Source organism: Entelurus aequoreus, linkage group LG09 (assembly GCF_033978785.1).
Source record: "Entelurus aequoreus isolate RoL-2023_Sb linkage group LG09, RoL_Eaeq_v1.1, whole genome shotgun sequence".
In the NCBI taxonomy this organism is placed as follows: Eukaryota; Metazoa; Chordata; class Actinopteri; order Syngnathiformes; family Syngnathidae; genus Entelurus; species Entelurus aequoreus.
In genome coordinates this window covers 44,365,073-44,378,648 of record NC_084739.1, presented here as the reverse complement: position 1 = coordinate 44,378,648, position 13,576 = coordinate 44,365,073, and the positions used below count along the sequence as shown (strand labels likewise).

At 39.3% G+C, this 13,576-nt stretch overlaps 1 protein-coding gene across 2 annotated transcripts in view; it reads left to right on the top strand.

Annotated features, from left to right (window-relative positions):
* thada (THADA armadillo repeat containing) overlaps positions 1-13,576 on the top strand; it is a 251,978-nt gene that overhangs the window by 159,544 nt on the left and 78,858 nt on the right. The gene's annotated exons all lie outside the window — the stretch shown is intronic.

Sequence of the window (13,576 nt, the reverse complement as noted above, 5' to 3'; positions counted from 1 at the left end):
ATTGGTGGTGTTAATACTAAGGGTAGTATCAGCATATGATTGATACTGGAGTGATTAGGTACATATTATTTTAGTTTTTTATCAATGTCTGCAAATTCAGGGAATATGTCCCTGGACACAGGAGAACTTTGACGGCAAAACCCAGGGGATTTTACACTGCATCCGCAAAGTAGCGCTTCACTTTTTTCTAAATTTTTGTATGTTACGACCTTATAGAATAAAGTCATTTTTGTCCTCAAAGTTCTACACACAAACCACATAATGACAATGTTAAAACCGTAATTTTTTTTAGATTTTTTGAAATTGTTTTGAAAATGTATTAAAAATAAACTAATAAATCACATGTACATAAGTATTCACAACCCTTGCCATGAAGCTCAAAAGTGAGCTCAGATGCATCTTGTCTCAACTGATCATCTTTGAGATGTGTCTACAGCTTAATTGGAGTGATAATTTGACATGACTTGGAAAGGCACACACCTGTCTGTATATAAGGTCCCATACTTGACAGTGCATGGCAGAGCACAAACCAAGAAGGAAGTCGAAGGAATTGTCTGTTGACTTCTGAGACACTTTAGTTTAGTTTAGTTTAGTTTATTATTATTCTTCGGTCAATGGTCAACAAAATAAACAGACAGTTGTACATTCATAGATTGAAAAAGAAAATGTTGCAGACCGAAAGGGTTTAGGGTGAAGTTGAACACTTATTGCGCCTAACCCTATAAACAATGTCAAGTACAAGATGAACTTCCGAAAATTATGAAATGTTCTTTGTACAACATATTCTAAATACACATTATACACAACATAACACTGTTAAAGGCCTACTGAAATGATTTTTTTTTATTTAAACGGGGATAGCAGATCCATTCTATGTGTCATACTTGATCATTTTGCGATATTGCCATATTTTTGCTGAAAGGATTTAGTATAGAACAACGTCGATAAAGTTCGCAACTTTTGGTCTCTGATAAAAAAACCTTGCCCCTACCGGAAGTAGCGTGACGTTGTCAGTTGTTCACTCCCTCATATTTTCCTATTGTTTTCAACGCAGCTAGAGCTATTCGGACCGTGAAAGTGACGATTACCCCATTAATTTGAGCGAGGATGAAAGATTCGTGGATGAGGAACTTTAGAGTGACGGACTAGAATGCAGTGAAATACATATTTTTTTTCGCTCTGACCGTAACTTAGGTACAAGCTGGCTCATTGGATTCCACACTCTCTCCTTTTTCTATTGTGGATCACGGATTTGTATTTTAAACCACCTCGGATACTATATCCTCTTGAAAATGAGAGTCGAGAACGCGAAATGGACATTAAAGTGCCTTTTATCTCCACGACAATACATCGACGAAGCTCTTTAGCATCTTTAGCATGAGCTAACGTGATAGCATCTGTCTCAAATGCAGATAGAAACAAAATAAATAAATCCCTGACTGGAAGGATAGACAGAAGATCAACAATACTATTAAACCATGTACATGTAACTACACGGTTAATAGATCTCAGCCTGGCAAAGCTTAACAATGCTGTTGCTAACGACGCTAAGGCTAAATTAGCAACCGGAGCTCACAGAACTATGATGAAAACATTCGCGCTCCACCTACGCCAGCCAGCCCTCATCTGCTTTGCTCAGCAACACCCGTGCTCACCTGCGTTCCAGCGATTGACGGCGCGACGAAATACTTCACCAGATCATCCGTGCGGTGGGTCTGCTAGCATCGGCTAGGCGTCTGCTAGCATCGGCTAGGCGTCTGCTAGCATTGGCTAGGCGTCTGCTATCCGAGTAAGTGGTCCTTGTGTTGCTACAGCCACCTACAACATTCTTCTTTGCAGCCTCCATTGTTCATTAAACAAATTGCAAAAGATTCACCAACACAGATGTCCAGAATACTGTGGAATTATGAAATGAAAACAGAGCTTTTTTGTATTGAATTCAATGGAGAAGGCATACCTCTGTTCCTCGGGCTACGTCACGCGCATACGTCATCCTTCGAAGGCTTTTTCAACCGGAAGTGTGGCGGGAAATTTAAAATTGCACTTCATAAGTTAACCCGGCCGTATTGGCATGTGTTGCAATGTTAAGAGTTCATCATTGATATATAAACTATCAGACTGCGTGGTCGGTAATAGTGGGTTTCAGTAGGCCTTTAAATGATATACACAATAAAGGCATGTGAAATATCCTTGTACACGTGTTAAACCTTTGCACCATATATATACTATATAAAAACAATTATACTCCCATTATTATTTATATCTCACATTTAGTTTTTAATTAACATTGATCATAGTATTAACTACAGTGTTGATTCAAAAATGATATATTTGGTCTTAAAGTGTTTTTTAAATGTGTGAATGGAACTGGAACATTTTAAGGAATCATCCAAGCTGTTCCACAGTTGAACCCCCCTGACAGAAACACATCTACTTTTTAAGCTCGTTCTTATGTTTGCTTTCTGAAAGACAGCTGAACCTCTGAAGTCATAGGGATTCTCTCTGGGTTTGAACCTCTCCTGTAGACACCGAGGCAGCATGTGGTTATGAGCTTTGTATGTCACAATATTGATTGATTGATTGAGTCTTTTATTAGTAGGTTGCACAGTGAAGTACATATTCCGTACAATTGACCACTAAATGGTAACACCCGAATAATTTTTTCAACTTGTTTAAGTCTGGGTCCACTAATAGCAGTATTGATAGCAGTGTTGAGGTCAACAAGATCGTGCAGTTTTAATGTTTTTTAATTTAATAAACAGAGCATTGGTATAGTCATGATAATCTGCATAATTTACAATTCTAATCACTTTCTTTTGAAGTAAGAATATAGAGTTGATGTTTGATTTGATTTTAACACAATAATTAAGATATGGGAGTACGAAATAATTATATAACATGTTAAGAGCCTTTTGATTTACAGAGTTTTTGATTTTATGTAACATAGCAATAATTTTTGCCATCTTTGTCATAAGTATATTTATGTACAGTTTCCAATTTAATTTATTATCTATATAGATTCCCAAAAATGTTGTTGAATACACCCTTTCTATCTCCATATCATCAATTCTTATATGACACTGTATGTTATTTTTCCTATTTCCAAAAAATATGTATTTTGTTTTATTTAGGTTGATTGATAGTTTATTGGCATCAAACCATTGCTTTAGTATGTGGAGTTCACTCTCTACAGTCTCTAAGAGTTGGCCAAGGTCTTGCCCAGAACAGTACAGACTTGTATCATCAGCAAAGAGAATACAGAGAGAGTTTTTTAAAGATTTTGCAGATATCATTGATATACAATAAAAACAATTTTGGTCCCAGTACAGAACCTTGGGGCACTCCATGTTTTATAATCTTTTTATCTGAATCTACATTGTTCATATGCACATACTGTTCTCTGCCACCAAGATAACTTTTCAACCAATCATGAGCAAGACCTCTGACACCATACCTCTGCATTTTGTTTAAAAGTAATGTGTGATCGATGGTGTCAAAGGCCTTGCTCAAGTCAATAAAAACGCCAACAGCAAACTCCCTCTTATCAATTGCAGTGGTTAACTCCCCAACTAGTTCCATCACTGCCATGGAAGTGGACCTGTTTGATCGAAAACCGTATTGGTGTTCACTTAGCAAGTGATGCTTATCAATAAAACTGTCTAATCTTGACACAAATAATTTTTCAAGGACTTTTGAAAATTATGAGAGTAGAGAAATAGGCCTATAGTTGGTGAACTGATGCTTATCTCCACTTTTGAAGATGGGAATAACTTTTGTCAATTTCATTTTCTTTGGGAAGACACCTTTTATAAAAGAAATATTGCATATACTGTATAAATGAAGGGAACAGCTATAAAATCAACAATTTCTTTGATCAGAGAAATGTCCATGTCACAGCAGTCTGTTGACTTCTTGTTTTTCTGAGAATTTACAACTTTTGTGATTTCACTTTCATGAACGGGGGAAATAAAAAAACGATTCTAAGTTGCTTTGAATGGTATGTTCATTAAATTTGACACTGTTTGCGGGTTGTACAATTTCATTTGCTAAATTAGGTCCAACATTCACAAAGATGATGTTAAAAGCATCCGTTATTTCCTTAGGGTCATTTATAGTTTGATTATTTTCTATGAAATAGCTTGGATGTTCCTTATTTGTCATGTTTTTTTTTTAATGATACCATTTAAAACTTTCCACATACCCTGGATGCTATTTTTATGTTGTTCTAATAGGTTACAGTAATATGTTCTTTTGCTGTGCTTTATTATTTGTGTTAACTTATTTTTGCACGTTTTATATTTGTGTTCAGTTTCTTTGGTTCTGTGCTTTAAATGTCTTCTGTAAAGATTATTTTTCTTTTTGCAGGACTTCAATATTCCCTTTGTGATCCACGGTTTGTCCTTAACAGTGCTGTCCTTAATGTCATGTTTTTTAATTGGACAGTGCTTATCATACAGTTTTATGAAAATGTTGAGAAAAGTTTCATATGGGGGTATAAACCTCCCCCAGTCTTGAGCACATAACTCAGACATGAATGCTGCCATAGTTTCTGGTGTTTGGTGTCTTAACAAATCTAATTGAACTGCTTTTTTGGTTTTTCTCTCATCAAAGAAATTGTGGAAAATGCTGAATATAGGTAGATGATCACTTATGTCATTGAGTAGTAGTCCAGCTGTTATTTGATTCTCCGGTTGATTGGTGAAAATGTTATCTATCAGTGTGGCAAAGTCTACTGTTATTCTGGTTGGTTTTGTGATAAGGGGAAATAAATTATTGCTGTACAATACTGTTATAAAATCGGTTGTTTTGGTACTGTCCATGGGGTTCAGAAGATTAATATTAAAATCACCGCACACAATATGGATCTTGTTTGATTTACTAAACAAATAGTCCAATTTTTGATTGAATGTGTCTAGACATGATCCAGGTGTTCTATAAACACAACTGACATTTATTTTTTTGGATTTTTCTACTTCAATTTCTACAGTTATACATTCAAAGACTCCAGCTATAGCAGTTGATTTGCTGTCAATCTTCCAACAGTTTAAATCTCGATTTACAAAAAGTGCTACTCCTCCTCCCCTTTTTCCAACTCTGTTTGTAGTGAATAATTCCTAACCTTCCAATCTCATATCACAACACTTGTTCTCATCGAGCCAAGTCTCTTGAGACTGCAACAACACTAAATTTGTTGAACTGGCTCAGATATTCTCTAATATTGTCATAGTTTTTATACAAGCTTCGGCTATTAAAATGTATTACGGTAAATGATTTGTCCACATTCACACATTTAAATTGTTCAACTGTGTAGTACTCACAGTTTTTGGTAATATCATTGTAAAGATTACAATCCGGATCTATGTCACTGCCAAACTCATTTGAATTGCAGTTGTAATTGATATTGTCATAGAAGTCCACTTGGATGTGATTATAATTATTATACAGTTCACTAATATGATTATTATCAGTACTTCTACATTTTAATTCCTTATCACCAACATTGGTAAATATATTTTCTTAATTCACTCTCCATTATACAATGAAAATGTGTTAAATGTAAATATAAATGGAATACAATGATTTGCAAATCATTTTCAACCCATATTCAGTTGAATATGCTACAAAGACAACATATTTGATGTTCAAACTGATAAACTTTTTTTTTTTTGCAAATAATCATTAACTTTAGAATTTGATGCCAGCAACACGTGACAAAGAAGTTGGGAAAGGTGGCAATAAATACTGTTAAAGTTGAGGAATGCTCATCAAACACTTATTTGGAACATCCCACAGGTGAACAGGCACATTGGGAACAGGTGGTTGCCATGATTGGGTATAAAAGTAGATTACATGAAATGTTCAGTCATTCACAAACAAGGATGGGGCGAGGGTCACCACTTTGTCAACAAATGCGTGAGCAAATTGTTGAACAGTTTAAGAAAAAACTTTCTCAACCAGCTATTGCAAGGAATTTAGGGATTTCACCATCTACGGTCCGTAATATCATCAAAGGGTTCAGAGAATCTGGAGAAATCACTGCACGTAAGCAGCTAAGCCCGTGACCTTCGATCCCTCAGGCTGTACTGCATCAACAAGCGACATCAGTGTGTAAAGGATATCATCACATGGGCTCAGGAACACTTCAGAAACCCGCTGTCAGTAACTACAGTTGGTCGCTACATATGTAAGTGCAAGTTAAAACTCTCCTATGCAAGGCGAAAACCGTTTATCAACAACACCCAGAAACGCCGTCGACTTCGCTGGGCCTGAGCTCATCTAAGATGGACTGATACAAAGTGGAAAAGTGTTCTGTGGTCTGACGAGTCCACATTTCAAATTGTTTTTGGAAACTGTGGACGTCGTGTCCTCCGGACCAAAGAGGAAAAGAACCATCCGGATTGTTATAGGCGCAAAGTTGAAAAGCCAGCATGTGTGATGGTATGGGGGTGTGTTAGTGCCCAAGACATGGGTAACTTACACATCTGTGAAGGCGCCATTAATGCTGAAAGGTACATACAGGTTTTGGAGCAACATATGTTGCCATCTAAGCAACGTTACCATGGACGCCCCTGCTTATTTCAGCAAGACAATGCCAAGCCACGTGTTACATCAACGTGGCTTCATAGTAAAAGAGTGCGGGTACTAGGCCGGCCTGCCTGTAGTCCAGACCTGTCTCCCATTGAAAATGTCTGGCGCATTATGAAGCCTAAAATACCACAACAGAGACTGTTGAACAACTTAAGCTGTACATCAAGCAAGAATGGGAAATAATTCCACCTGAGAAGCTTAAAAAATGTGTCTCCTCAGTTCCCAAACGTTTACTGAGTGTTGTTAAAAGGAAAGGCCATGTAACACAGTGGTGAACATGCACTTTCCCAACTACTTTGGCACGTGTTGCAGCCATGAAATTCTAAGTTAATTATTATTTTCAACAAAAAAAAAAAGTTTATGAGTTTGAACATCAAATATCTTGTCTTTGTAGTGCATTCAATTGAATATGGGTTGAAAAGGATTTGCAAATAATTGTATTCCGTTTATATTTACATCTAACACAATTTCCCGACTGATATGGAAACGGGGTTTGTATTTTAGTTTTTTTCTTTTTCTTTGTACAGATAGCACATTTGTATCCACCTCCACTGAAACACTTGCACTGAACACACACACACAACTGACAATACTTTTACTCTATTATGAGCGTCCCAAAGCAGTCCAAGAGAAAACAAGTTTGTATTTGGTATTAGGTTAGTGTTTATACGTGGTGTTTAGTATATCTCTTTATGATCAAAGGTAAGAAAAAGTAAAAAACAACAAAAATAATCCAAGCATTCCAAAAATAAGATCATCAAAAATCTCACTGTAGCTGTCCTCATCAAAAATGGAACGATCAAAAAATGAGCTCGACAAGAGTGCAATTGTAACTGTCCAAAAAATGGAAAAATCGACATTATCTGAACTGTTCAAGGTCTTCAAGTTCTCTTACCAGTATCACTTTTGCTTTTTCCGGCGTAGATCCATTCAGCTGAATGAAAACCCTGCAGTTTCTTGTCCATGTGGCTCCAATCTTGTTGTTTTTCCTTAGGATCCGTACTTCCCGTGCTATATCCGATATTTTCTTGGTCAGATGCTCGTTGATATACACTGCTGATCCCTTCAACTTTCTTCCTTGTCTCAGTAGTTCCGTTTTGTGTCTCCGGTTTACAAAGCGCACAAGGACTGCAGGCTTTGCTTTGTCTCTGCGTGGCAGTGTATGACACGCTGAGATGTTGTTTGCATCCACATGTATGTCTTTTCCTTTCAAAAAGTGCAAGACTTGGTCCTCCAGAGTTTGCAGATCCTCTGTCTCTGCGTCCTCTCCAACATTCCTGCCTGCCGTAGCAGCTCGGGCATATGAGCGCGGTCTGATGTTCAGTCCCGTGATGATGACATCTTCCATCCTCGTGTACTGCTCCAAGTTTTCAACTCTCCTTTCAAGATCAGTTATTGTCTTGTCTTTTTGTCGGGTTGTTTCTTTGAGTTTCCTCACTTCATCTACAAGCTCCGTTAGCTTGCTTAGCTGTTGGGAGACGCTAGCCAGGTCCCCTGACATGAAGTTTAGCGACTTGCGTATTTCCTCTGTCATTCTCCATCTGCGCTCTTCTTTGGAGGAGGCATGACAAAAATTACGTCAATGCTTCCCACGCCTTTTCTTTGTATTTTGACTGAGTGGATTTGATAATAATTACTAAATGTTGTCGCAACTTACGAGAGCGCCGCCATCTTGTTTTTGTCTGACGTCCATCAACAAATAGCTAGCTAGATGAAAATCCCATTTAAGCGCTAGAAATTACCACACATGTTGATTTTTTTTTAACAGGTTTGTCTTAAGGCACAAATCTGGGGAAGGGTACATAAAAATATTTGTTGCCTTGAAGGTCTCAATAAGCACAGGGGCCTCCATCATCTGTAAATGGAAGCGTTTTGGAACCACTAGAACTCTTCCTTGAGCTGGCCGGCCGTATAAACTGAGCGATAGGGCCCTAGTCAAGGAGGTGACCAAGAACCCGATAGTCACTCTATCAGTGCTACAGCATTCATCTGTGGAGAGAGGAGAGAAGGACAACAATCTCTAGCAATTCCCCATCAGACTTGTATTCCCCTCTCAGACCATGAGAAACAAAATTATCTGGTCTGATGAGACAAAGATTGAACTCTTTGGCGTGAATACCAGGCGTCATGCTTGAAGGAAACCTGGTACCGCTCACCAAGGTGATGCTATCCCTACAAAAGCACGGCGGTGGCAGCATCATGCTGTGGCAATGATTTTCAGTGGCAGGATCTGAGAGACTAGTCAGAATAGAGGGAAAGATAAATGCAGCAATGTACAGAAACATGATGTATGAAAACCTGCTCCAGAGCACTCCTGAACTCAGACTGGGGAAGCAGTTCCATCTTTCAGCAGGACAACAATCCTAAGCACAGAGCCAACATTTTAAAAGACTTCAGGACAACAATGTAAATGTCTTTGAGTGGGCCAGACAGAGCCCAGACTTGAATCTGATTGACAAATCTCTGGAGTGATCTGAAAATAGCTGTGCACCGACAGCTAACCTGATGGAGCTTGAGAGATGCTTCAACAAGAAATAGGCAAAACTGCCCAAAGATAGGTGTGCCAAGCTTGTGGCATCATATTTAAAAAGACTTGAGGCTGTAATTGCTGCCAAAGGTGCATCAACAAAGTATTGGGCAAAGGTTGTGAATACTATGTGCATAAGATTTTTTAGCTTTTTATTTTTAAAACCTTTTAAAAAGCTCAAAAAACTTTTTCACATTGTCATTATATAGTAATGTGTGTGTAGCATTTTTAGGCCAACAATGAATGTATTTCATTTTGGAATAAGGCCGTAACATAACAAAATGTGGAAAAAGTGAAGCGCTGTGAATTATTTCCGGATGCACTGTAAATGCAGTGCATCCAGTTTCAGTTTCAGTTTATTTTGAACATGCATACGATACAATGTAATGCATCACATATTTCCAGTTGTTTCTTTATAGCTGGATTATATTGGTGCTCTGTTTATTTTCTTTGGTTAATCCAAAGAAATCAAACAAAGCACATACGGATATGGTAAAGGTTTTAAGTGTTGTACGCGCATATGAATGTTTTCAATTGGATTTTCCACTAAGGTTATATTTCTCCTCTTTTGTTGAGAAGAATTGTTGTACATTCTTGGGTAGCAGGTTGTAGTTTGCTTTGTACATAATTTTAGCTGTTTGCATATGCACCAAATCGTTGAATTTCAATATTTGTGATTCAATAAAAAAAGGCCTTGTATGTTTTCTATATCCAACATTATGTATTATTCTAATTGATCTTTTTGGTAACACCTTTAGTGAATGAAGCGCACATTTGTAGTCGTTTTCACATATTTCTGCACAATAACTCAGATATGGTAAGACGAGTGAGCAGTAGAGAATATGGAGTAATTTTTTTTGTCCAGAACATATTTTGCTTTATTCATTATTGAGGTGTTTCTTGCTACTTTATGTTGTATATTTTTTACATGAAGTTTCCAGTTAATTTTGTCATCTATTATTACACCCAAAAATGTGTTTTATTTTAGACATTTGTAAAGGTATTATAGGATACAGTTTGTATTTGGGTAGTGAATTGGTGTCTGGTGTGTGGTCGGGATAACCGATGCATTTCAAGTGAAAGTTAAGTTACATCAGGGGTTGGTGTTGAGCTTGTTTTTGTTTGCTATGTTGATGTACAGATTAACTGATGATGTGTGAGAGAAAACTCCCTAGACTATGATCATTGTGGATGATAATATAACATGCAATGAGAAGTGAAGAAGGGTCTTGGAAAGTAGTGGGAAAAAAGTCAACAAAAACAAGCTGGAAATACATGAGTATAAATGAAGGATAGGCAGGTGGAAAGGTAGAACTGCACCGTGCAGTATCTGTAACTGAACAGACAAGGTGGAGGAGTTTAAATATTTGCATTATGCCATTCAAAACAATGGTCAACGTGTAAAGGAGGTAAATAAAATAGTGTAAGCAGGATGAACTGGTTGGGAGACGCATGATGGGAGTGGTGTGTGATGAAAGGCCCGACAACAAAAACAGTGGTGTAAACTGTAAGGCGTGGAAACTGGAGCTACACTATATTGCCAAAAGTATTTGGCCACTCATCCAAATGATCAGAATCAGGTGTCCTAATCACTTGGCCCGGCCACAGGTGTATAAAATCAAGCACTTATGCATGGAGACTGTTTCTACAAACATTTGTGAAAGAATGGGCCGCTCTCAGGAGCTCAGTGATTTCCAGCGTGGAACTGTCATAGGATGCCACTTTGGCAACAAATCCAGTCGTGAAATTTCCTCGCTCCTAAATATTCCAAAGTCAACTGTCGGCTGTATTATAAGAAAATGGAAGAGTTTTGGAACAACAGCAACTCAGCCACCAATTGGTAGGCCACGTAAACTGACAGAGAGGGGTCAGCGGATGCTGAAGCGCAAAGTGCAAAGACTTTCTGCACAGTCAGTTGCTACAGAGCTCCAAACTTCATGTGACCTTCCAATTAGCCCACGTACAGTACGCAGAGAGCTTAACGGAATGGGTTTCCATGGCCGAGCAGCTGCATCTAAGCCATACATCCCCAAGTCCAATGCAAAGCGTTGGATGCAGTGGTCTAAAGCAGTGGATATGCCTTCTCTGGAGTGATGAATCACGATTTTCCATCTGGCATCTTCTGATGGACCAGTCTGGGTTTGGAGGTTGCCAGGAGAACGGTACATTTCGGACTGCATTGTGCCGAATGGGAAACTGGGTGGTGGAGGGGTTATGGTGTGGGGTTCTTTTTCAGGATTTGGGCTTGGCCCCTTAGTTCCAGTGAAAGAAACTTTGAATGCTCCAGGATACCAAAACATTTTGGACAATTCCATGCTCCCAACCTTGTGGGAACAGTTTGGAGCAGGCCCCTTCCTCTTCCAACATGACTGTGCCCCAGTGCACAAAGCAAGGTCCATAAAGACTTGACTGGCCTGTACAAAGTCCTGACCTGAACCCGATAGAACACTTTTGGGATGAATTAGAACGGAGACTGAGAGCCAGGCCTTCTCGACCAACATGAGTGTGTGACCTCACCAATGCGCTTTTGGAAGAATGGTCGAAAATTCCTATAAACACACTCCGCAAGCTTGTGGACAGAGTTGAAGCTGTAATAGCTGCAAAAGGTGGACCGACATCATATTGAGCCCTATGGGTTAGGAATGGGATGGCACTTCAAGTTCATACGTGAGTCAAGGCAGGTTGCCAAATACTTTTGGCAATATAGTGTATGTCCAAAAAGCCTTAAGAAAAACTGGAAGTGACAGAGATAAAAAAAAATTGTGACTCTCATTGGAGTGACAGGGTACACAAAAGTGGGGAAACTGAGGAAGAGTTTAAGTGCCATGTAGAAGGGAAGAAAAATTGGTAAGATGTTTCAATTGAAAATACCAAATATAAAGACAAAGTAAGGCTGACCACCAAGAACATTTATAAAGTTATTGAAAGGAAAATACGGCTTCTGTGGGGATAACAGCAAAAGAAGCAATAATTAAATATAAATAATTCAGCCTTCATAGTGCTGTGCTCTCACACTTACTGGGTGATAATTCACAAGTGTTTTGTTGTTGGTAAGGTTTACAAACTTCATTCAGACTAGTTTTGCTGATATGAGCGTGTTCCAGGGATATAAATATGAGCATAATAAGGAACAACTGTGTTCCCCCCATTTGCTTTGAATGAAAACAGATGACTTTGCAACGTCGGCAAGACTGTGCACCGTACTCTCCTTCTAGACTGACTGTTTCCAAAGGTCAAGCCTATACTGTTTAGAGAAGTGCCCTGTCCGTGGATTCGTAGTGTGTGCTCATGTGTGCGGACTCTTCTCAGTGGGGGTCTCCTCAGGAGGAATGTGAAACCAAAGGCGAGCAATCTTTGACAGATGGCGGGTTTGTGCCTTTGACCCAGTTTATTGAGTGCTGTGAAAAGAAAGGAGGGTGAGGAACTTGTGTTTTCGGTTGACCATGTGCTCAACACATGTTTGCATTTGACAGTGGAAATACCACATATTTCTCTAAACAAGCCTCCAGATTCAGGACCCAGCTTAGCCCCATACATAACAAAATAAGCACCTTCCCACCTACTTACACACATTTAATGCCTCTCTAATAATAGTCCATTTTGCTTCATCCCTTCTTTTGTTTTCTCTCTCTGCAGGTGTTCTGAGTCATGCTGTCTTTTTGTCTCTCATTGATAAACTCTCACCGTGTTATGGTTATATTTTTACTTTATTGTATCCAAATGTACAGTGAGGAAAAATAAGTATTTGATCTTCTGCTCACTTTACAAGGTAACCTCTTTAAAATGGAATGAACGGTCCAGAATGTTTATGCTTGGTTAATTTTAACAGAGAAAAAGTAAAAAAATAACATTGGATAAAGTTTTACATTATATTGTGTTAATTTGAGAAAAATAAGTACTAAATCCACAAAACCCAATATCCTAGGAGCTATGTTGTCCGGGGGATTTATGCCCCCTGGTAGGGTCTCCCAAGACAAACTGGTCCTAGGTGAGGGATCAGACAAAGAGCAGCTCGAAGACCTCCATGAAGAATAAAAACAAAGGACCCAGATTTCCTTCGCCCGGACGCGGGTCACCGGGGCCCCCCTCTGGAGCCAGGCCCGGAGGTGGGGCACGATGGCGAGCGCCTGGTGGCCGGGCCTTCCCCCATGGGGCCCGGCACAGCCCGAAGAGGCAATGTGGGTCCCCCCTCCAATGGGCTCACCACCCATAGCAGGGGCCATAGAGGTCGGGAGCAACGTGAGCTGGACGGCAGCCGAAGGCAAGGCACTTGGCGGTCCGATCCTCGGCTACCGAACCTAGCTCTTGGGACGTGGAATGTCACCTCGCTGGGGGGGGGAGGAGCCTGAGCTAGTGCGCGAGGCGGAGAAGTTCCGGCTAGATATAGTCAGACTCACTTCGATGCACAGCAAGGGCTCTGGAACCAGTTCTCTCGAGAGGGGCTGGACTCTCTTCCACTCT